The sequence below is a fragment of the Lontra canadensis genome, unplaced genomic scaffold (assembly GCF_010015895.1).
Source record: "Lontra canadensis isolate GAN:19392208 unplaced genomic scaffold, GSC_riverotter_1.0 scaffold28, whole genome shotgun sequence".
In the NCBI taxonomy this organism is placed as follows: domain Eukaryota; kingdom Metazoa; phylum Chordata; class Mammalia; order Carnivora; family Mustelidae; genus Lontra; species Lontra canadensis.
In genome coordinates, this window is record NW_022631022.1 from 20,196,845 (window position 1) to 20,220,970 (window position 24,126).

Here is a 24,126-nt window from a genome sequence, read left to right on the forward strand (position 1 = left end):
TGCTGTGTCATTACTTCGCTTAATTTTTATTTTTCTTCAGTGTAACAAATGTCTCCTGTGTGCTTGTTGTAATGATGTGTGAGCTTGGTGGGGTAGGGAAGTATACTCTGGGCAGGCTTCCCAGAGGAAGTGATACTGGACCTGAACCTTGAAGAGCAAGTAGGAATTTCCTATTCGTGCAAAGGGTAAGGATATATTGGCAAAGAGAACAGCGTGAGAACACATGGGATCCTGTATGGCTGTGGTGTGATAAAGGGGGAGATATGAAATGAAGCTGAGGAGATAGGCGTGAGCCAGGTCATTGAGTACTTTAAATGTCGTCCTGTCCATTTTTTCTGTGGGTGAGCTTTGACTTCATTCTATGGAGAATAGCCATGGAAAGGTCTGACATATGATGGTGCATGCTGTGACAAGATTTTCATTTTAGAGTGATCATTATAAATGATTCTGGGGTAGGATAAGAGTGGGCCAGTTGGATTACTGAATTGGCCATATTGAGAGATAATGACCTGGATTTGAGTACTATTGATAGGGATGGAATTGAGAGAGTAGACTTGGAAAGCATTTAGAGTAGAAATCAATGAGGTTTTAAGATGATTGGTGAACTGTGATTACTGCTAGACTTTTGGCATGTCTAAGTGGCTGCTGCATTGTTAACCAGAGCAGGGGATTGAAGAGCGGATGGATTTTAGGAAGAGATGAAAAGCTCACTTTTGAACATGTTGAGTTTTTACCTATGGTATATTCAGGTGGGAATATATAAAAACAACAGGATGTTGGAGTCTGAGGCTCAGGTGAAAGGTCAGAATTAGGGGTTATCATGTGAGGGATCCTCCTAGTCCGGGTGGGAACCCAGAGTATGTATGCAAAAAAGCTGAAACCTAAGAGGAAAAGGAAAAAGAGAAACCCAAGACAGAAATGAAGAGAAAACTCTGTCTTTACCTAATTCCTCTTGAAAGGACAATTTTATCTTTTCTACATCCTCAATCAATACCTTAAATAGTATATTATGTAAAAGATATTCAGTAAATGTTTGCCACTTATTTTGTTCAACTACAAAGCATCTCATTTACTTAGAGACTTGTTTCATATTTTATCCAATTCCATGACTTGATAAGAAAAATTTTTAAGTATTAATTTTAAGAAATTTTAATTCCAATATAGTTAACATACAGTGTTATGTTCATTTCAGGTATACATTATAGTGATTTAGTTCTCTTCATTACTCAGTGCTTATCATGATAACTGTACTCTTAATTCCCCTTACCTATTTCACCCATCTCCCTCCCTCACCTCCCCTCTGGTAACCACCAGTTTGTTCTCTGTCTAGTTAACAGTCTGTTTTTTGGATTGTCTCTTTTTCTCTTTGCTCATTTGTTTTGTTTCTTAAATTCCACATATGAGTGAAATCACATGGTATTTGTCATTTTGCTTAGGATTATGCTCTAGATCCATCCATTTTCTTGCAGATAAGAAAATTTTTTTTTGTTTTTTTTCTTGTTTTATTTTGTTTTTACTTGACAGAGATCACAAGTAGGCAGAGCTGCAGGCGGGGGAGGAGGGAAGCAGGTTTCCCACTGAGCAGAGAGCCTGATTTGGGGCTTGGTGGGACTTGATCCCAGGACCCTGGGATCATAACATGACCTGAGGGGAAGGCAGAGGCTTTAACCCACTGAGCCACCCAGGCGCCCCTAGAAATATTTTTAATTCATATCATTTCATGAACACCTACTGTGCACTAAGCACTGGGTAAATACTTTACACATGTTATCTGATTTTATCTCTAAAATAATCCTTCATAAGTGGGTTTTATTATTTCCATTTTTGTATTTGAAGAACCCGAAGTTAGATTAAGTGAATTAATCAACTTTTTCACACACCTATGAAAAACTCCAGAATTCATTATCTTAACCACCACTGATGTTTGGAACCAAAAGACCATTTGCCAGTCTTCTGTTTGGGTTCCGCTGTGAGAATTATTCTAAACCAAAGGCTCTGATTTATCCTAAATTTTGTATGGTCGGTCTTATGTAGATTAGCATAGTAGTTGGACACCTTTGTTCCTGAGTACAGTAAGCCTTTACTTAATTCTTTTTAACTTTCTGGGCCACTACTACTTCATTTTTCTGTTAGCAGTTTGCATTAGATGAGTGCTAAATTGCTTATGGTTCTAAAATCCTAAAATCCACGATTTTGAATAACTCAAAAACTATTCCTCAGAGTCTACTACCAGGTTTTAGAGATTCACAGACTAGATGACTGGGTTTAATGTCTCAATTAAAATTATATGCAAAATATGATTCATGTATATGCATTTTGGGGAAATGCAATTCACAGTTTTCATTAGATTCTCATAGTTTTATGTCTCACCCCTCTCCCTTCACTCAGAAGATTAAGAACTTAGTTTTAGAAATATTTTTGCATAATATAGTGAACTACAGTGCTTCATGCAATCCTGTCCTGAGTAGTTATTTTTAACAAGGTATTGTTATTCATTAGAAGTGATTTTCTGAGGTAAGCTTACTTTTTTGGTTACTTAAACCCATAGTGTTTCCTAAAGTAAAATACCTCTTGGAGGACTTGAAAACAAGTCCTCTAAAACAAGTCCTCTAAGTAGCACGAGTAACAGTTTGTCTCTGCCTAATGGTAAATTAAAGAATGCTCAGTTTTAAAGTATGATTCAAATAACCTTCACTAATATTTATTTCATACTTTGCATCTTCTTGTAGGAAAAGAATATTTGAGGGCCATTTGTAAGGAAAGAAGAGGAAGCAATGACATAATGCTTACAGTTGGAGCCAGTTAAACTGGGTTGGTACTTCCTTTTTTCATAATGTCACACATTTATTCTAGTCTTGAATCCCTTTTTTCAACCTCTTGCCTTATTCCAGCATCAAATCTTATAATTTTGAGTCTTACCTTACTATGGAAGAGAGAAAGATGAATAAGAGATGCCCTTTTCAAAGCATTTGCAATGTCTCTGTGAATAGGAAAGACGGAATGATAAAAAACTAGATAATAGTCTCATTTTCAGATAAGAAGCTTTGAGAAGTTTGGTAAATTGCTCAAGGTCAAAAGCTCTTCAAACTCTCTCATTCCAAACCTCATTTGCCTTCTATTAGGTCACAAGGCCCCTCATTTTATTTAGGTTTAGTTATTGTACAGTTGCCAATAACTGATTTGAGAACCAAGAAAGGCCTCATAAATTTAATTTCAGGAATCTTTTTTGTCTTTTTAAAGATTTTATTAATTTATTTGACAGAGAGAAACACAGTGAGAAGAGGGAACACAGGCAGGGGGAGGAAGTGAGAGAGGGAGAAGCAGGCTTTCCACCCAGCAGGGAGCCCAGTGTGGGGCTGGATCCCAGGAACCCAGGGTCCTGACCTGAGCTAAAGGCAGATGCTTAATGACTGAGCCACCCAGGTGCCCCCAGGAATCTTTCTGATGAAGAAAAAGGAGAGAAAATTCCCTTGAAGTTTAGGATATTGGAGAAGTGTATGTGCCAAACACTGCTCTAGGGCCTTCACATGAATTAGCTCATTTAATTCACAATAACTAGGTGAACTCCTTGGTATTATCCTTGTTTTAAAAATGAGGAGGGGCACCTGGCTGGCTCAATTGGCTCTTGATATTGGGATCTTGAGTTCGAGCTCCATGTTGGGTAGACATTACTTAAAAACAAAACAAAAACAAAACAAAACAAAAAAAACTTGGTTCACCTGGGTGGCTCAGTGGGTTGGGCCTCTGCCTTTAGCTCAGGTCATGATCCCAGGGTTCTGGGATTAAGCCCTGCTTCAGGCTCTCTGCTTGGCGGGGAGCCTGCTCCCCCACCCCCGCCTGCTGCTCTGCCTACTTGTGAGCTCGCTCTCTCTCTGTCAAATAAATAAATAAAATCTTAAAAAAAAAACTTGAAAAAAATAAAGATGAGGGGACTGAGACTCAGAGAAATAAATAAATTGCTCAAGATCACACAGCTAGTAAGTAACAAAATCAGAATTAAAAGTCTTTAATTAGGAAAGGTTAGATAGCGTTTATTTCATGCCCGTTGGCTTAAATATCACACAAGCCAAATGAACAGCTGGACAGTTTGATTTGACCCCTTCGCTGTTAGCATCATCTGTAAACATTTTCAGTTGGACTATTAGCGGTTAAGTCATTTTCACCAAACTAATATTTACATCTTTTTATTTTATTACGGTTATTATTTTATTTTACTATTTTTAAAGTTTACGTCTTTTTAATGAACTTTTCATTGTAACCGGTTTGAAAAGGTAATTGCTTAAGCCGTGGTAAAGAGGGATTTTCAAGCTCCCAGAATAGTGAACAGTATCACATGCCTGAAGGGATTTTGCACAGATTCAGGTCTCAGTCCGGCCTGCCCCAGCTTTCCTACTGACTTCTCTGGTCTGCAGGCTACTTAGCCTGCCTTTGGACTCCTTCTGTGAGATGAGAAGGTTGAGCTGATTGTTCCCTACCTCTCTTTACAGCTATGTAAAGTTACCGTCTCAGTAAGAAGAGTTTCATGTGCTTCAAATGTAAATATCAAAGAATTTTTAGAGATGGAAGGAAAGTCTTTAGAGATCAGCTAAGGGAATCCTCCCATATGACAGATGAAGAAACAGAGACCCTCACCTTTGTGTGACACTTCGAACATTCAGAGCTCTTTCACGTACATTAATCTCATATGAACCTCACCTCAGTCTTCTGGATTAAATATTATTATCATTTTTATAGAAATGAATTTGTGCAAGGTCTCATAGCTGGGCCTAAAGTTTAAGAGGTTTGCTTGCTTAGTGGGATTAATTATATCCTGTGATGGAGTCCTGTTGTACGAGAAAGTGAGAATTCAGTGATTGATGAAGCAAGTCCGAGCAGGAACAGCAGACATTTCCCAGTATGAAAGTGGACTGATCTCAGCAGTATAAATAGCAGAAACAGAGAGGGAAGGAGGTGGCAAAAACTGAGGTCTGTGAGCTGATTTAAACTTTGTTTTCATTTATTCCTGGATTAGGAGTAAGCAGAACTGACTTTTAGTGTTGTTGTGTTTATCAATAGTGTAATAGTTAAGTTGCTTTATCCTTAACAAAATAATTCAAACGGAAACTGTACTTTGTAATAAAGTATTAAAAAATTGTAGGTGAGCTAGGGGAACTTTAAACAGTTCATTTAGAAGGGGATCCTGAAAAAATAAATGAATAAGTAAGTATAGGAAGCTAAGGTTCACACACAATTATTTATTTCATTGCATTTAGTGATACGAGGTGTTTTTGGTGTTTTATCCCCCCTGTTTCTGCTCTGTAGTAGGGACATGTCCCTTAGAAATGTTACCTGTTTCTGTGCCAGTGACCTGGATGCTAAACAACAAATTGCTTTACCTTGGTTCCTTCCTTCTTTCCATTCATTTATTTATTCATTCACTCATCCATCCATCCATCCATTTATTTATTTATTTATATTTCTAAAAGGGAGATATATTTCTACACAGCGAGAGAGGGAACACAAGCAGGGGGAGTGGGAGAAGGAGAAGCAAGCTTGCAGCCGAGCAGAGAGCCCAACTCAGGGCTCGATCCCAGGACCCTGGGATCATGACCTGAGCTGAAGGCAGCCCCTCATTTATTTGTTTTTCTAAGTTTTTATTTAAATTTCAATTAGTTAACACACAGTGTAATATTAGTTTCAGGTCTATAATATAGTGATATAACACTTCCATACAACACCCAGCGGTCATCGTAACAAGTGCCCTCCTTAATCCCCATCCCATATTTAACTGCCCCCACCACCCGCCTCTCCTCTGGTAACCATCAGTTTGTTCTCTGTAATTAAGAGTCTGTTTCTTGGTTTGCCTCTTTTCTTTTTTTTCCCCCTTTGCTTGTTTGTTTTGTTTTTCAAATTCCACATGTGAGTGAAATCATATGGTGTTTATTTTTTTCTGACTGACTTATTTCACTCAGCATAATACTTGTCTGTCTCATCCATGTTGTTGCAAATGGTAAGATTTCATTCCTTTTAGGACTAATATTCCCGTGTGTGTGTGTGTGTGTGTGTGTGTGTGTGTGTGTATGCACACCACATTTTCTTTATCCATTCATCAGTCAGTGGACACTTGGGCTATTTTCTTTTTTTTTTTTCTTTTTTTTTTTTTTTAAAGATTTTATTTATTTGTCAGAGAGAGAGAGAGAAAGAGCGAGCACAGGCAGACAGAATGGCAGGCAGAGGCAGAGGGAGAAGCAGGCTCCCCGCCGAGCAAGGAGCCCGATGCGGGACTCGATCCCAGGACGCTGGGATCATGACCTGAGCCGAAGGCAGCTGCTTAACCAACTGAGCCACCCAGGCGCCCCACTTGGGCTATTTTCTTAATTGGCTATTGTAATGCTGCCTACTTTGGTAACTTTCTGTAAACAACCTATATTTTTTTTTAATTGGAAAGAAAATTGTTTTAAAACTTGTATATGGATGTTAGCAGTTTTTCTTTTACAATTTTGGTCTCCAAATTGTCCTTCCTTGAAAATGAGCTGGGTTTTTTTTTGGATTGCGTGGTATGATGTTGCTTTCACTGTGGATACTACAATTTTATCATTAAGAAAATTTCTATTTTTCATTGTGTACTAAAGTTTTTTAAAATCATAAATGATATTCTATAGAAGTAATGGAGCAGTTCTAATCAAAAAGGAAAGCAATGAAGGTGGAGTAAATGTAGAAAAAAAAATTTGAAAGCAACATTATAAGATTTGATGTAAATTAGGAAGAATGTTCTTGAAATCTTTTTTCCTTGAGAGTCCTTTTAAAGATTCTCTTGCCCAGCTGCTGATGGTCTTACCAAGCTCTGCCTCATAGCCCACTCCCATTCTCACCCCATTGCAGATCCATGGAATTCAGAGAAATGGCATTTGAGGACGAATTGAATAGACTGGTCTTTAATTCTTAATTTTGTGTCTGATCTCAAAACTTGTGCAAGGGTTTTTTTCAACTGCCACTTTAAGTTTCTTTATTTAAAAAAAAAAAGATTTTACTTATTTGACAGAAGAGAGAGTGAGAGCAGGAGCGGGGGGCTGAGGGAGATGGGTAGAAGGAGAGAGACAAGCAGACTCCCTACTGAGTGGGGAGCCCAATGTGGGGCTCGATCCCAGGATCCCGAGATCTTGACCTGAGCTGAAGGCAGATGCTGAACTGATCCACTTTAAAATTCTTTAAAGGAAAACCCAAAAAGGCCACTTCATAATACTTGATACTTAATTTTTGTTTTGCTATAGCTCAGGAGCTGGTCTCCTAGAAACTTCCAACACCTGATATAAACACTTTCATTAAACTGTGCCTATTATAATATAACTGTCATGCTTGCCCAGATTATAGTGAGTTTTAAGGACTACAGTTAGCTTCTTGTTGGCCAGCTGTGATTCAGGGGTCATGGTAAAGTTCTGATATTTAGCTGAAGGCTTAAAATTTTTAAAGGTGACTGGGCTTTTTCCTGTGATTTGTGTTTCCCTTGTTTGGCATTACTGCTAAGGAGCCAGGCTTCCAGGCTGGTGTCTCATTCACATTAAAACATTCCCTCTGTATGTGAGTGGTCTATGTGATTCAAAAGGAATGGTTTTAATAGATTAAGCCTTGGATTTTTAAGCTAATTATTTCTATAAAGAAATAGTTGGAACACTTTGTATTTTTCTGTCTTATTGACAAATCTGGTAGCGCTAAATAAAGTGTTTTGCCAGGAGATTTATTCAACATTAATATAGATTTGCTTTATTCTATGGAATTTGGTTTCTGTGCCAGGGTACTTTCTAATATGAGATCAGTTCTTACTAGACATATGGAAATATGGGAAATTTCAGATACTTTTTGATGTCATGTTCAGTAAATTTCAGGGTGATGGCGGGGAAATACAAAGATGTTGATTTGTGTGTGTTTGTATGTGAGTGTGATCCGACACCAAGGAACTGTAAGAAACTGATTTGCTGCTTTCTTAAAGCTTAATATGGCAGTAGAGTTATAAGAAAATATTTATTTGTTTTTCTTTTTCTAAATGTATTTCTATTTAACAAATATAGGTCAGGACTTCATTTTATATCTTGGTGTATATTTTAAAGAGTTAAATGAGTTGATTCATATTTTTAAAAACCAGAAATATAGGTGATAAAGTGGAGTTACTGAATCTGTTAGCATATATTTGTAATATCAGTCCATTTGTCGTTGCCTGGGTATTTGAATTTACTCAGACAAAAACACTATCACACAAGTAGAGTTAATTGAGTATTTGTTGGCATATATATGTGCCACCTCCATTTATTTTCATTTCTCAAATTGAGAAGGTTGGATGATTTTCATAAGTATTCAAAAATTATTCTGCTGGGTAAAATTGAGAGTGTTGTTAATAATGTACTTTATGTTGGCTAGTTGAACATAATTTAAAAAGTTGATTGCCCTCTGGTCTTTTTTTAGGAGAACCTATCTCCAAGGACAATGTAAACCAAAGACCATTATTTACAATCAGATTTTCTATGAACACTGATTTTTAAATTAAAATTGTATAAGCTCTCTTGCTGACTTTGTTCATCTTTATATATAAACAACATTTCAGTGAAAGATATTGTAGCCATGGGGCGCCTGGGTGGCTCAATGGGTTAAAGCCTCTGCCTTCTGCTCAGGTCATGATCCCAGGGTCCTGGATCAAGACCCGCATTGGGCTCTCTGCTCAGTGGGGAGCCTGCTTACCTTTCTCTCTCTGCCTGCCTCTCTCCCTGCTTGTGATCTCTGTCAAATAGGTAAGTAATTAAAATCTTAAAAAAAAAAAAAAAGAAAGAAAGAAAGAAAGATATTGTAGCCTGAAATGTTGCTTGTCTGCAGGTCTTCTTCAGGAGATACGAAAGATTGCAAAAGATTTGGGGAACTCTAGATTTTCCATTCAGGGTTTTTAAAAAAAAGTACTTTATCATATTATATGAAACCATAGTCCTTATAGTCTGAGGCCTGGTTATTTCAAATAGGGGAGAATGGTATTATCTAAAGATTAGCAGCTCAAAGCTAGTAAGTAAGATGAAATGTTCAGAGCCCCTTAAAAAGATCACATAAAACCAATAACAGAGAATATTGAAAGCCAGCTCACATTGTCTGAAGCAAGAACTTAGAATCTACTTGAGTGCATAGAAATATTTTGTGTTCCTTGTTAATTTGGGGCAGTAAAAATGTAACAGAAGCATGGAATAGGAATAGGTTTTAGAATAGAGGGAGGCTTTGGAGATCATTTCCTTATATCCTTTCATTTTACAATGAGACACCAAATGTAAGAGGTTAAGTCACTCAGTATCAACCAAGTAGTGGCAGTAGTAGAACTAGAACACTCTGTCTTAACTGTTAAATCATTGATGATGGAACGTCAAAAATTGTAAGGGGAAATAATGGTTTTTATTATTGCTGTTTAAAAACTTTTACATACAGTAAAGTTGACTTTTTTACTCTGTGAGCTCTAACACATGTACAAACTTGTGTAGCTCTCACTACAAATAGGGCACAGTAAGTCCTGTCCCCCCAGAAAACTATTTCAAGTTGTCCCCTTTTGTTAAGAACCTTTCTCTACATCCAACTAGTAAATAATACTATGTCAGTGTTTTACAGATGCCTTTTATCAAATTAAGGTAGTTCTTATGTATTCTGAATTGTCTGAAGTTTTGTTATGAATGAGTGTGGAAATTTGTTAATTTTTTTTCTGTGTTTATCGAAATGGTCATATTGTTTTTCTCCTTTATTCTGTTAATATGATTAATAACATTGATTTTAAAAAAATGTAAAATCAGCCTTGCATTCCTTCTTATATATTGCTGAATTTGACTTGCTATTTTGTTAGAGATTTCTGCATCTATATTTGAGAGAGATGTTGAGGTGTATTTTTCTTAAAATGCCTTTTTGGGGTTTGGGAATCAATCTGATGCTGGCCATATAAAACCAGTTGGGAAATGTTCCCTCCTCTACTTTGTGGAAGAATTTATGTCGGATTGGTATTACTTCTGTTCTTACATGTTTGATGGAATTCACCAGTGAGCCATTTGAAAATTTGGAGCTTTCTTTGTGAGGACATTTTTAAATTACAAATTTAATTTCCTTGGGGCACCTAGGTGGCTCAGTCCATTAGACAGCTGCCTTCAGCTCTGGTCATGATCTCAGCATCCTAGGATTGAGCCCCACATCTGGCTCCCTGCTCAGCAGGGAGTCTGCTTCTCCCCCTCCCTTTGCCTCTGGAGCTCATGTGTTCGCTCGCTCGCTCTCAAATAAATAAATAAAATCTTTTAAAAAAAAAACAAATTTAATTTCTTTGACAGATAAAGGGCTATTCAAGTTATCTGTTACTTCCAGAGTCAGTATTGGTAATCTGTGTCTTTTAAGGAATTTGTCTATTTCATCTTAGGTGTTAAATTTATTGTCATAAAATCATTTATAATAGTCTCTTGTTCTGTTAATATCTGTAGACTCTCAAGTTATGTTCCCCCTTTCATTCCTGATACTGATGATTTCTGGCTTCTTTCATTCAGTGTAGCTAGAGGTCTATCAATTTCATTGACTTTTTTTTTTTTCTTTCTTAGAACCTTTTTTTGGTTTCATCTTTCTGGTTTTTTAATTGTCTGTTTTATTGATTCCTATTCTTGGTCATTTTGTTAGTGTCTACTTATTTTGATTTAATTTGTTCCCTTTTCTTCTAGCTTTTTATGGTGGAAGCCTAGGTTATTGGTTTTAGACCTTGCCCCCCAATAAAAGCATAAAAAACTACAAATTTCCTCAAAGCACCTTTTTATGTTCATTCATTTCAAGATATTTCCGGATTTCCCTTGTGATTTTTTTATTTGGCCCTTGAGTTATTTTAGAAGTATGTCATTTAATTTGTAAATGTTTGGGAATTTTCCAGATATCTTTGTTATTGATTTTTAATTTAGTGCCATTGTGGTAAAGGAACATACTGTGTATAGTTTCAATCCTTTTAATTCTTAAGACTTACTCCTGGCTCAGCAGATGATCTGTCTTGGTAAATGTTTCATAGGCAGTATAAAAATTTATATTTTTCTTTTGTTGGTTTACATATTCTATAAATACCATTTCAGTTGAGAGTACTGTTCTAGTACTCTTTTATCTTTGCTGATAAAAGAAAAGAAAGAAGAGTCTTCTTTATCTTTCACTGTACCTGTTCTTCCAGTTACTGAGAGAAATGTTGATGTCTCCAACTGTATTTGTATACTTGTTTGTTTTCTCCCCTCAGTTCATCAGTTTTTGCTTCATGTGTTTTGTACTTCTGGTATTCTGTACATACACACTTAGAATTATTCTGTGTTCTAAATGAATTGACCCTTGATCATTGTGAAATGTTCCTCATTATCTTTGGTAATATTTGGTTTGTCTTCTATTTTATCTGGTATCAATGTGGGTATTCCAGCTTTTTTAAGATTTTGATTTATTGGGTATATCTTCCATCCTTTTACTTTTAACCTGTTTCCTTATTTTAGTGTGGGATTCTGATAGCTAACATATATTGATCTTACTTTTTTATTGGGTTTTTAATTGGACTATTTAGACAATTAACATTTAACTTATTTATCAGTGTGTTTGGGTTTAAATCTATCATCTTGCTGTTTGTTTTCTATTAACCCTTCCTTTGAATTAATTATACTTTTCTATTTAATCTTCCCTGTTGGCTTATTCCCCTACTGGCTTATTCATTGTTCTACCTATTTATTTATTTATTTATTTATTTATTTATTTATTTATTTATTTTAGTGGTTGCTCTAGGATTTATACTGTGCCTTTTTAGCTTACTACATTCTATTATCAAATAATATTCTATCACTTCTCAATAATGTAAGACCTTTATAACAGTATTTTTCCATTGCCTCATGGTCATTTTTTTCTTTCTGCACTTCTTTATTATTATTATTATTAATTAAAATTTTTTTTTTACTTTTTTTTTCTTTAAGATTTTATTTATTTATTTGACAGAGAGATCACAAGTAGGCAGAGAGGCAGGCAGAGAGGGAGAGGGGGGAAGCAGGCTCCCCGCTGAGCAGAGAGCCCAATGTGGGGCTCGATCCTAGGACCCTGGAATCATGACCTGAGCCAAAGGCAGAGGCTTAACCCCCTGAGCCACCCAGGCTCCCCTATTATTATTATTATTATTATTATTAAGTAATCTCTCCACCCAGTGTGGGGCTCAGACTCACAACCTGGAGATCAAGAGTCACATGCTCTACTGTCTGAGCCAACCAGGTGCCCCAAAGTGTCTTGAAGTTCACTGATCTCTTTTTCTGCAGTGCATAAACCACTGTTTGTCCCATCCAGTGAAATTTTGATTTTGAATATTATATTTATATTTTTTTAATTGCTAGAAGTTCTATTTGGCTCTTTCAGAAAACCCCCCCATTTCTCACTTCACTATACTCCTGTTTCCATTTACGTTCTTGAATATGCAACATACTTGTAATAGCCCTTTCAATGCCTTTGCTCCATTAATTCCTCCATGCCTTTTATTTCCAGGTCGGTCTCTCCCTATTGACTGATATTTTTCTGGTTGTATGTCACATTTTCCTGTTTCTTTGTCCAGTAATTTTTAACTGAATGTCACATATTTGTGAATTTTATATGTTGAGTCCTTGATTTTGTGGCATTCCTTTAAAGAGTGTTGGACTTTTTCCTGACTGGCATTATAAATCGCATATTAGTTTGACTTTTTCCTAAGCTTTCAAGATCCTTTCAGGTGGGTCTATAGTAGCTTTTATTCTAGGGTTACTTTCCTTTTGCTTCTGTGATGTGGATCTTCTGGGGTCACTACTGCCTTGTATATTCAACAAGGTTTTTCCCTTCTTGCTTGAAGGAACTTTGTTGAAATCTTGGCCCCATGTCAGCTCTGAGAAGCCTTTGTCTTACAACTCCCTGGTAACTTTCTTTCCTTAGATATTCTTGTTAGCTGGTCTAAGGAAATTTTACTCTTCTCATCTACAGGTTTTTATTTAGCTAAAAACTCTAGGGAACCCTCATTGAAATTACTGGAACTCTTTCTCTCCTCTCTGGAACTCTGCCCCATAAATTCTAGCCACCTTGGCCTCCTTGCACTTTTTTCTCTGTCTCCTCAAGTCAACAAGATTGCAGGGTTCTGTCTGGTTCTTCCTCCCTGCTCAGGAGTGGTTAATTGCTTCCTGGCTGAGAAGCTTGGGTGATGGTAGGCCTTGCCTTGTTTGTTTCCTTTTTTTTTTTTTCAGGGATCACGGTCCTGCACTGCCTGTGTCTGAAAATAGGCCTTTCCTGTATTTTATCCTGTGTTCTAGCTGTTTGCAGTGGGAGGATTATTCTAGACCTGCTGAATCCCTCATGGTCAGAAATGGAAACTGAATCATTCGAGAATGAATTTTTAATACTTAACGCCTTTACAAAATTCTGAAGCTCTCAAGCAGATTTTTTACCTAACATTTAACCATTGATTCACTTTTCCTCAGTATTGTTATAAATGATCTTTTATCAACTGTAGGAATGTTTGTTTATTTTTCAGTTCAAAGTCCATTACAAACTTTAAATTAGAAACTGACCCAAGGAAAATGATTTATCATACCTCATAAATCTCACAAATGAGGAAAATGAATTTTGAATATGTAAAAATTCAATATAATGGGATGGTCATTTTAAATATAAAATTATTACTTAAAACTTCATTAGAAACACAAAACACTAAACATACCAGTGGGTAAGTACTTAAATGAATCATTTGATGTAATGTTTTAAAGTATTAACCCTATCATTGTAGAGTGCAAACATGTTCAGTATACTTTAGACCAGGAATTGGCAAACATTATCTATAAAGGGCCAAATAATGTATTTTAGACTTTGTGGGCCATATGGTCCCTGTTATAACAACTCTGCCTTTGAGAGTACAATAGCAGCTATAAACAATATATTAAAAAATGAGCTAGCGGTGTTCCGATAAATCTTTATTTCTAGACAACAAAATTTGAATATCATGTAATTTTTTACATCTCAAAATACTCTTTGTCTTTTTTTCCAACTGTTTAAAAATGCAAAAGTTGTTCTTACCTTGTGGGCTATACATAAACAAATGGCTCGTCAAATTTGGCCCCGGTCATAGTGTGACAGTCCCTGCTCTAAATTATTAAAAAGCTCCCGGGTAAGCTGTAGGATTTTAGTGGAGTGTTGTGTTTTAATTTCAAGTGATATTTTTATTTGAACTATTGTCTACTATTAGATAGCAAAGTAAACAAGATCATACAATATGGAGCCAATGTTTTGATTGATGGATTGATTGATTGACTTTAGAGATGGGAGTGGTGTGAGGGAAAGGGAGAGAGAAAATCTCCAGCAGACTTCCCCCTCTGACTCAATCCCATGACCCTGAGGTCATGACCTGAGCCCAAGTTAAAGATCCCATGCCTAACCCACTGAGCCAACCAGGTGCCCTGCTTTGACAGATTTTTAATGTCAAAGGTTATATCAGGGATTCCTCAAGCAATTGGCATAGTTAGTTAAAAAAAAAAGTTAAGAATTTAAAATAATCATTATTTTATTGTTTTCATTATATAGGAATTAATAAATAGGTTTAAAATCAGGACAGTTTCCTCATTTTTTAAAAAATTGCAGTGTAACTGGCATATAACAATATTAGGTGAAACTGTATATTTCAGATATACAACATGATGATTTGATATTTGTATATATATTGCAAAATGATCATCAAAATCTAGTTAACATCCATCACCATACAAAGTTACAGAATTGTTTTTCTTATGATGGGAACTTTTAAGATTTATTCTGTTAACAACTTTCAAATATGCAATACGGTATTATTAACTATGGTCACCGTGCTGTATATTACATCCCGAAGACTTTTTTTTTTTTTTAAGTTTTTATTTATTTGACAGAGAGAGAGATCACAAGTAGAGAGAGAGGAGGAAGCAGGCTCCCCGCCCAGCAGAGAGCCCGATGCGGGACTCGATCCCAGGACCCTGAGATCATGACCCGAGCTAAAGGCAGAGGCTCAACCCACTGAGCCACCCAGGCAGCCCCCGAAGACTTCCTTATTTATAACTGGAAGTTATACTTTCTGGCCATGTTTTTTGACGAGTGTGCTATTTCTCACAAATTCTCATTTGTGTGAGTAATTCAGAAACTTTTCCATCAACATTTTAAGTTCATTCCTATCTCATGACATGTATGTCTTAAGTCTGGAACATTGTTCTAAATTATTGCATGTATGGCTTATTTCATTCAGTTTTAACTTGAACATCATGTCCTCAGAGGTCTTCCTTGATGCACTATCTAAAAGTATCTATACCTTCCCAATCTCTTTCTAACACCCAGTTTTATTTTTTTCAGAGCATCTGAAATTAGTTCTTATTTGTCTTTGTCTCTTTCTGTATTACAATGGAAACTCAATGAGAGAAGAGATCTTGCCTTCCTTATTACTTCTTTATCTCTCCAACATTGCCTTTCATATAGTAGGCCCTAAGTATACATTTATTTGTGGTTGGAAAGATGAATAAATGAAAGTATGGCTAATGCATGATTTGTAGAAATATTTGACATGGTAATATACATTATGAATTGCTAAAAGGAAAACAGTGAGTAACTTTACCTCAATTTATTTCACTACAGAATTACTTTCTTTTTAAACATAGAGCTGTATTGGGATAGGGTCTATTGATACTTTGGTTTTTTCTTTTTAATTTGTAATAATTTGAAATTTACACACAAGTTGTAAAAATAATAATTTTTCCTGACTCATTTGAGGGAGTAAGTGGCTGACCTTATCACTCTGAACACTTTGGAGTCTATTTTCTACAAAAATATTCTCCCAAAAATCTAGATAAAATTATTGCAATCAAGAATCCAATATTGATAGATTAGCACTATCTAATACACAACTAATGCAGATTGTCCTGGAATACGGTGGTGAAAATGCCCATAAAAGAAAGAGATACAGCATAAAGGGGGCCTCAAAATTTGCATTTGTATTCCTTTTAATTTCATGGTTTGATGTCTAAATTCAAATGTGTAGAGGAGACTCCATAGAGCCTCGAGGAAAATGATAGCTGACCTGAGAAGTTGTTCAGGTGATATTTCTAATCAGATTTTAAGTTTGAGTCCTATTAAACACATTAGGGTTTTTGTTGAAATCTTAGAAGGGTCCTGTCTTAGAAGTAGACTATAAGCCCTAAGGGATTTATTCTATTAACATACTATTCTATTTATTCTACTAACATAACTATTCTATTAACATAACTATTAACATACTTCAAAAAAGGGTAACAAAATACAGAGTTTCTATAGCATATCATCTATATTGTCCAGTATAGAATAAAAAATTATTAATCATGTGAAGAACTAGGAAAATATTACCTGTAGTTGAGAAAATAAGTCAATATGGATGTTAGTTAAGGGACAGTAACTTTAAGCCAGCTATTATATAATGGTGACTATCTCTGCAGAGAGAGAGATAGAAACTATTTTTTTTGATTACGATCAGTTACCAACATATAGTACATCATTAGTATTTGATGTAGTGTTCAATGATTCATCAGTTGCATATAACACCAGCGCTCATCGCAATTCATGCCCTTCTTAATACCCATCACCCAGTTACCCCATCATTTGGCCCCGCTCCCTTTTCTAACCCTCAGTTTGTTTCGTGGAATCCAGAGTCTCTAATGGTTTGTCTCCCTCTCTGATTTCTTCTCCTTCAGTTTTCCCTCCCTTCTCCTGTGGGCCTCTGCACTATTCCTTATGTTCCACATATGAGTGAAACCATATGATAATTGTCTTTCTCTGCTTGACTTATTTTACTTAGCATAATCCCCTCCAGTTCCATCCATGCCCATGCAAATGGTAGGTATTCATCCTTTTCATGGCTGAGTAATACTCCGTTGTAATATGAACCACATCTTCTTTATCCATTCATCTGTTAAAGGACATCTTGGCTCCTCCCAGAGTTTGGCTATTGTGGACATTGCTGTTATGAACATTGGGGTACAGATGTCCCCTTCTTTTCACTACATCTGTATCTTTGGGTTAAATACCTAGTAGTGCAATTGCCGGACTGTAGGGTGGCTCTATTTTTAACGTCTTACAGAAACTCCATACTGTCTTCCAGAGTGTCTATACCAGCTTGCATTCCCACCAACAGTGTAAGAGGGTTCCCCTTTCTCCACATCCTCACCAACGTTTGTTTAGAAACTATTTTTTTAAAAATAAAAAGGAAATTATAGAACTGGAAATATAATACCGGAAATAAAAAATTCACTGGATAGACTTAATAGCAGATGAGAGATGGCAAAAAGGGGACCTTGACAGATCTGTAGAAATTATCTTTCTCTGAAAAACAGAGAAAAAGATTAAAAGAAAAAAAAAAAACACGGGAGCTCAGTGACCAGTGGGATTACAATCAGTCAACCTCATGTATAGTAAACTTAGAAGGAAAAGAGAGAAAATGGACCAGAAATTTTTTTAAATAATTACAGACTGAAAACTTACCAAATTTAGCAAAACACTAATTTGAAGAGCCAGGAAGCTCAATGAACCCCCCCAAAAATAAATGAAAACTAAATCTAGGCACATAGTAGTTATACTTCTAGAAACCAAATATCAAGAGAAAAGTCTTGAAAACAGCCAGAAAACAAAAGAAACCTTATACACAAAGTAACCAGGGTAACAATAATATTAATGACTATCAACTTATTGAAATAATGGAAGCAAAAAATATCTTGAATAAGAATAATATATCTTGAAAGAACTATGAGGGGGAAAAAGTACCTTTCAACTCAGAATGTTATACTGATTACAAATGTCATTCAAAAATGAAGGTAAAATAAAGATGATTTCAGATTTTTAAAAAGGTAGATAATTCATTGTCAGCAGACCTACAATGTAAGAAGTAATAAAAGAAGGTTTTTAAGTTGAAGGGCAGTGATACCAAATGGAAACTGTTGTTTAGGAGAAATGAAAACCACCCAAAATGATAAATATAAAATGCTTACTTTTTTTTCCTTCTGTTATTTTCTTTAGAAGAAAGATGACTTTTTTTTTTTCTTTTTGAAAGCTGAGGTCTTAAAGCAAAAGTTAAAACCATTTTACTCTGGGTTTTATAATAGAAATAGAGGTATGATATATGATAACATTAACAAAAAGGGTTTTGTAGTAAATGGAATGATATCATTGCAAGATGCTTATGCTTTGCATGATATTCAATATTAATTTTAAGTAAACAGTGGTTATTTGAGGATGCATATTCTTAGAGTATCATACCCTAATAGAAATATCCAGCAATTAAAGTAAAATATTGCAAGTATTTGATTAACTGAAGTTAAGGCAGAAAAATGTAGAATAGAAACAAAACAACAAAAAGCAGGAAACAATAGAAATAGAAAACAAAATGGTAGTTTTGAGCCCACTCATTTCAGTAATCATATTACATATTGATGAACTAAACTCTCCAATTAAGAGTCAGATTTTCAGACTGGATAAAAATACAAGACCAAATCTACCCTGTGTACAGATTGCACATATGAAATGTTAAGGTTTAATTAAACACTGTTTATGTCTCTTTGGGTAAGATTTCAATGGCTATATTATGATGGAATGCCTACAAGTCTGAAAATAAATTATCCAGAAAAAATAATTTGGGAGCTGAGAGGACAGGAAAGCAGGATGGATTATAGGAGGATAATGGAACACTACATTGGGAAGAGATTCTAGTTTTGCCACTGACCAAACACCTACCCTTGGGAAAATACTTTTTTACTACTATGTACTTTGCTAGGTTACCAATATGTATATACCCATGTGTTCAATTTTTTTTCACATTCAGATTTCAAAGTAAAATTGGCATAAATTGCATATTTCTTTTTGAAAAACTCCTCTAATAATGGAAAGAAGACTGAGCAATTTTACCACTGTGTATGTTATCCTGGACATCATTGTTTACCTATCTATCATCTATCTATCTACCCTTCCTTGATGATAATCCTCATATATGCCACTTAATGTTATTGTTAATATTATTATGTGCCACATGAAGTAGAGGTATAATCATTGTAAAAACACTGGGTGTTATTTTCATCATGAGTAACCCAACCATGTTGGAGTTAGACATTGTTTGATGGTACACAAACAGAAACTTCCGTTTTAAAATGCCTTTCTGATGTCTTAATATTTATTTATTGAAAGTTTCAACTCTGTAATAAGCACAATCAGGAATTAAAATTTAAAAAAATAATTACATTTCTCTTTCTACATAACTCTTATAGTTATTTTTCTTATATCTTGTGTTACATAGAAAATAAATGAGGGGTTTTGCTTGTTTGAACGTACATATAATTGGTGTCCCAGACTCAGAAATAGATAGGAATTTGTTCATTTACTTTTAGGGGATACCTTGTATACCAAATTATAAATATGTTTCATATTTGAGCCTAAAGTAAAATTGCAAAGTAGCGAGAAGCTTTTGCATTTGGAGATACCTACTTCTATATTTTACAAAGGGTGTATCAGATTGGACATTGTTACTTTTTTAGAATTGGATTTTTATAAAGATGAAGTAAGGTTTAATATTTCTCATTCGATTAATGCTCTTACCTTGACCCTTACATAGCCAAAAACAGAAATGTTCAAAGACAGTCAAGTGAAGTCTTAGAAAGTTTCAAGTGCATCACTGCTAGTTTGATTCTTATACATTACTTGGTCCTTAATTGAGTGTGTAGGATTCTATCCATGTGTCCACTTAAGTAAGGAAGTTACTTCTTAAATGAATAAGACTAATTATAACTGTTGAGTGAGGGTGAAATTAAGAACATTCTAAAGGAAAGAGAAATGTCCAGTGTATCTAAAACTAGTTTACTCTCCAATTCAGCTCTTTATTTTTTTCTCTTGCAGTAAACATTGCAGTCTTCAGAAAATAAGTTAAGGAATCCAAGGCAAGGAAGAAAGTAAATTCATCCTGGAAGGACTCAAAGCACTTTGAAATTTTAAATGAATGTAATGATAGCTGCTAAAACTACCTTTGTCACCAGAATGGATGAAGTACTTCAAATTTAAACGGTAACCAGAATTCTCATATCGTGTTACACTTCCACCAAGAACTTTATATGACTTGAAAGGATTTCTTTTTAATTTTAAATATTTACCCTACAAATACCAAAGTATAGATAAAGCTGAAAACTTTATAATTTATTTGGCATAGTCAGGTCTTTGTTTTGGCCCTTAATGTTGACCCTGATAGTGCTCAAAAGAATTGTTGTTTTTTCCCCAGGTTATGAACTCCTTAACGTAGAAACAGATAAGCTTATTTGAGTAGAAATATAGCATAGTACTAGTCTATTTATAGGTCCATTCTTCACCAAATACTTTTCCTTTCATAGAAATAACTTGGGCAGCATGAAATGGTAGCATATGCAAAGGTTTTTTAGTCTTGTTTTCTGAACTTTCTTTTTGTTTTTAGTTTCCTTACTCTTGATCTTTTTGCCTTCCTACCTGACATCTTTTTATTTAATCATTATTTTCTCCTTTGCCCCTCCTCAGGAATTTAGAGTTATTAGAAACAAGAATCCAGAGTAGAAAAGAAGAGAAAAATTGGAAAAGATTATAAAATTATTTCTTCTTGTGAAATTACAAGGACTGTTGCATTTCAGGTAGAACAGAAAGCAATTGTAGAAAGACTTAAGACTGCTTGTCAGTCTTCTTAAATCTCCTTGATCTTAGGCCATAATTGTTACAGTGCATGTTTGGTAAAGATTAAAATGTTTGCAAAATTTTTAAGGCATCTTAGTGAACAATTCATTGCTAGTGTACTAATTTGATTTTGACGGTAAGCATTTGTTTGAGTCACTGTATCTTGGTAGTGAATGGGTGCAACTGACTAAAAACTAGGTTCCTGTGGTGAACTGCATATGTGAAAATCAATCAAATACACTATCAATTGCTAGTCCTAATAATTCTAAGGAATACACCACCTATTTCAAGGGCTTTATTCAAACTGACAAGTGTAACCCAGGATAAAGAGTACCTATTATTATTCTTTCCTGTGCTAACATTAACCTTGATTAAAAAAAAAAAAACCTGAACATTGATATAAAAAAAAACCTTCTCCAATTGTTGCTTTAAACCTCTATGTAGGCTATAGTTAGCACTTCTCCATGTTCTTGTCACTACCACCCATGTAGTAGCATTTAGCCCTTTCTAAATGTCCAGTAAATTCTTTTTACTTCTCAACCATTAAAAAATGAAGTTGAAGAAAGTAACTTTTGAAACACTAAAGAAATTAAAGTGCTGAATACTCACTTACACAGGTAAGGTAGTATGTAGAAAGTCATCACATATTCTGTCTTCCTCGGTGATGATCTCAGTTTTCTTTACCCATTTAATTATGTCTGCTTCTATAATCTTATATAACCATAGTTTCATTAATGAGATGAATACATTAAACATCAAAAACAAACAATATTGTCAGAATTTTTATTGTGGTAACTTTTACCACTCTTTATTAAACTCTTAATTCCATTAAATCTGTCTCTCAGTATTTTTGGTAACCATGGATAGGATCATTGAAATCTTTAGATAGTGGATATTTCCAAGTATTAATTTCTACTTTTCTCACTGCCAATTTTTTTTTCGGTGTTATAATGTTATCAAGGAGCACACTAGGATAGAACTTGACCTCTCTACAAAATAGAAGAACTGAACTGATTCTCCATATTCTAGCCCAGTTCAAAAGTTATGTAACTCACATCCATGAGGTACATAGAATTAAAGAAGACCATCTGTATTTACATATTTAATTTTTCTGGCCTCATTCAAGCTAAGTGCCTCTAAAATCCCAAGTCTGTGATGTTTGAAAAAGGAATAGAATTAGATTTCTAGTTGTACAATTAACAGGATTTCTAACTGGTACAATTGGGAGTTCAATAGGAGTTCATATTTCTAATTGTGCAAACTGTCATGGACACTTTGAAGAGGCTAATATTTAAACATTCTAGCTATATGATGTTAAAGTGGAGTCAAACACCCAGTTTTATCTAAATTCATTTCATTAGCTTAAAGTTATGATTCTTGGGGATATATTCTTGCAGAGTACAAGACCACTCCAAACAATATATCCATCGAGAATCTTAAGTTTATAAAGCTTGGTAGGCCTTTAGGACATCCTCTACAGCACCTTTATTTTGCAAAACTCTCCTTATGAAGGGAAGTCTGTGTAAAATTTGCACAGAAAAAAAGGAATTAAAAATAATAGTGATTAATGTGTATTGAGTGATTGCCATATGCCAAGCACTGGGATCAGTGTTTAATGTGCATTATCTTGAGTTTCACAACTGTATTTGACATGGGTCTTATTGAATATCTCCATTTTACATATGAGGAAACACATTCTCAGAAAAGTTAATTGCCCTGCATCAGGTTTGTTATTTGTAGAGCCAGTTCTGTCTGACTCCACAGCCTGAGCTCTTAACTGGAAGTATGTTCTGGTTTACAAATACTCATTACAGTGTGTTGCAGTTGCTCTCTTATGTAGTGAAAGCTAGCAAATACTTATTATTAGCGGCATGCTCATCTCAGCTTTGTGAAGTTATGCTCCCTCGTGGCATGTATCATGTTCCTTTTGCAGCATCAATTTCACTTTGTCAGTAATTTATCATTATTTCGATTGTTTATAAAATGTTACTTACTGTATAAAAGATGATCCACTCCCAAGTAAAGGCTAAATTACTTGAAGATGCAGTAGATCCATATTTCATTTGAGTTAGAGACTTAGAAGACAGAGAAAGGTAGGAGACAGGAGTGGGGGAAATGCAAAATGACCTCTCAGCTGTCATCCCTTGAAGTCTTATTTGCCTTTCCCTTTATCCCTGGAAATTTTTCATTGTTTTTCAGTCTCAGAAACTGATACTATCCCTAAAGACTAAAGTAGTAATGAACCCAATGGCATAATTTTTTTTGTTAAATTTACATATGGTCCCTTCAAATAGATACTTCATATTTTAAGTGTAGAAAACTAAGTACATTAACCTGTCATCAGGGTTTAAGATGATTAAGCCTATCACCAAAACTCAGCATATTAAAGATACCAGTTTTCCCCAAATGAATGTGTAGGTTTAACTCAATTCCTCAAATCTCAGCAAGGTTTTTCTATATTATTTGCCGTTTTCCACCAAGTTCTTTCTCCCTTCCTCATATCACTGTCCCTCCTCCACCGAAGGAATTGTAGTCAGTTCCCATTTGAGAATAGGGGTTGAATGAACTGTTTGAGCCAACTGCATGATACCCCCCAAAATATGATCAAATATAGCAGCTTTTCAGAATCTCAATTTTCTGAGATTTTTCTTAAATAAGGAGTGTTTTGTGTTCCTCTTATGGCGGGGGGACTGTGTAATAGGAGGAAAAGCAAAGATAAAACAAGAAAAGTTATTTCAACCTTGCTTTCTAAACTGAGGCTATAAAATTCAGAATGATCCTGTGGATTCTTCTGGAGAGAATGTTGAGAGAGCTTCTGGATTACTCCTGCCCCCTTTTCGGATTATCAGCATATCTGACAATGGAGTAAACTTCATGCCATTTTGTATTACTGACTCATTCATTCATTCATCACATATTTACTTGGGAAAAATAATATTTGCAATAGGTAAAAAATTTTAAACTTATTTCATGCTAACATAGCATCAAGTGGTTTGTCTATATTACATCTCTCTTGGCTATAAGCATGTCACTGTGGAAGGCACATAAGGTACAGGGTCTGTCCTCAGTGGCTCACTGTCTAACAGGGCAGGCAAATGTGTAAATAGATGTACCAGTGTGTCAAGTGTTTAATGAAAATACGAGCAGAGAATTGTGACAGTCATTTTCCCTACCTGGGAAGAGTGAGGGAAGATGTCCTAAAGCACAAAGGAATCCTTTGTGAGTGTTACTGGCTAAATAGGAGTTTACTGCCAGGGAGCAAGCTAGAGAAAAAGAATTCTAGGCAAGGGAATTAACATGTGCACAGATATACTTACCTTTTCTAAGGGGAAAAAGTCATCGACTTTTAAAGTTGAAGAGGTTATCTGAGATATTTTATTTTGATACTTTTTCTTAACCTAAAAGGGGATGAAAACCCTTGGAAACAAA

General features: G+C 35.2%; 1 protein-coding gene across 2 annotated transcripts in view; it reads left to right on the forward strand.

Annotated features, from left to right (window-relative positions):
* The window catches only part of PEAK1 (pseudopodium enriched atypical kinase 1), a 291,481-nt gene that overhangs the window by 123,486 nt on the left and 143,869 nt on the right, over nucleotides 1-24,126 (forward strand). For both annotated transcript variants that reach the window (XM_032865117.1, XM_032865116.1), the window contains 2 exons: nucleotides 2,730-2,811; nucleotides 19,903-20,067. The gene's annotated coding sequence lies outside the window, so the exon portion shown is untranslated. The remainder of the gene's footprint in view (nucleotides 1-2,729; nucleotides 2,812-19,902; nucleotides 20,068-24,126) is intronic.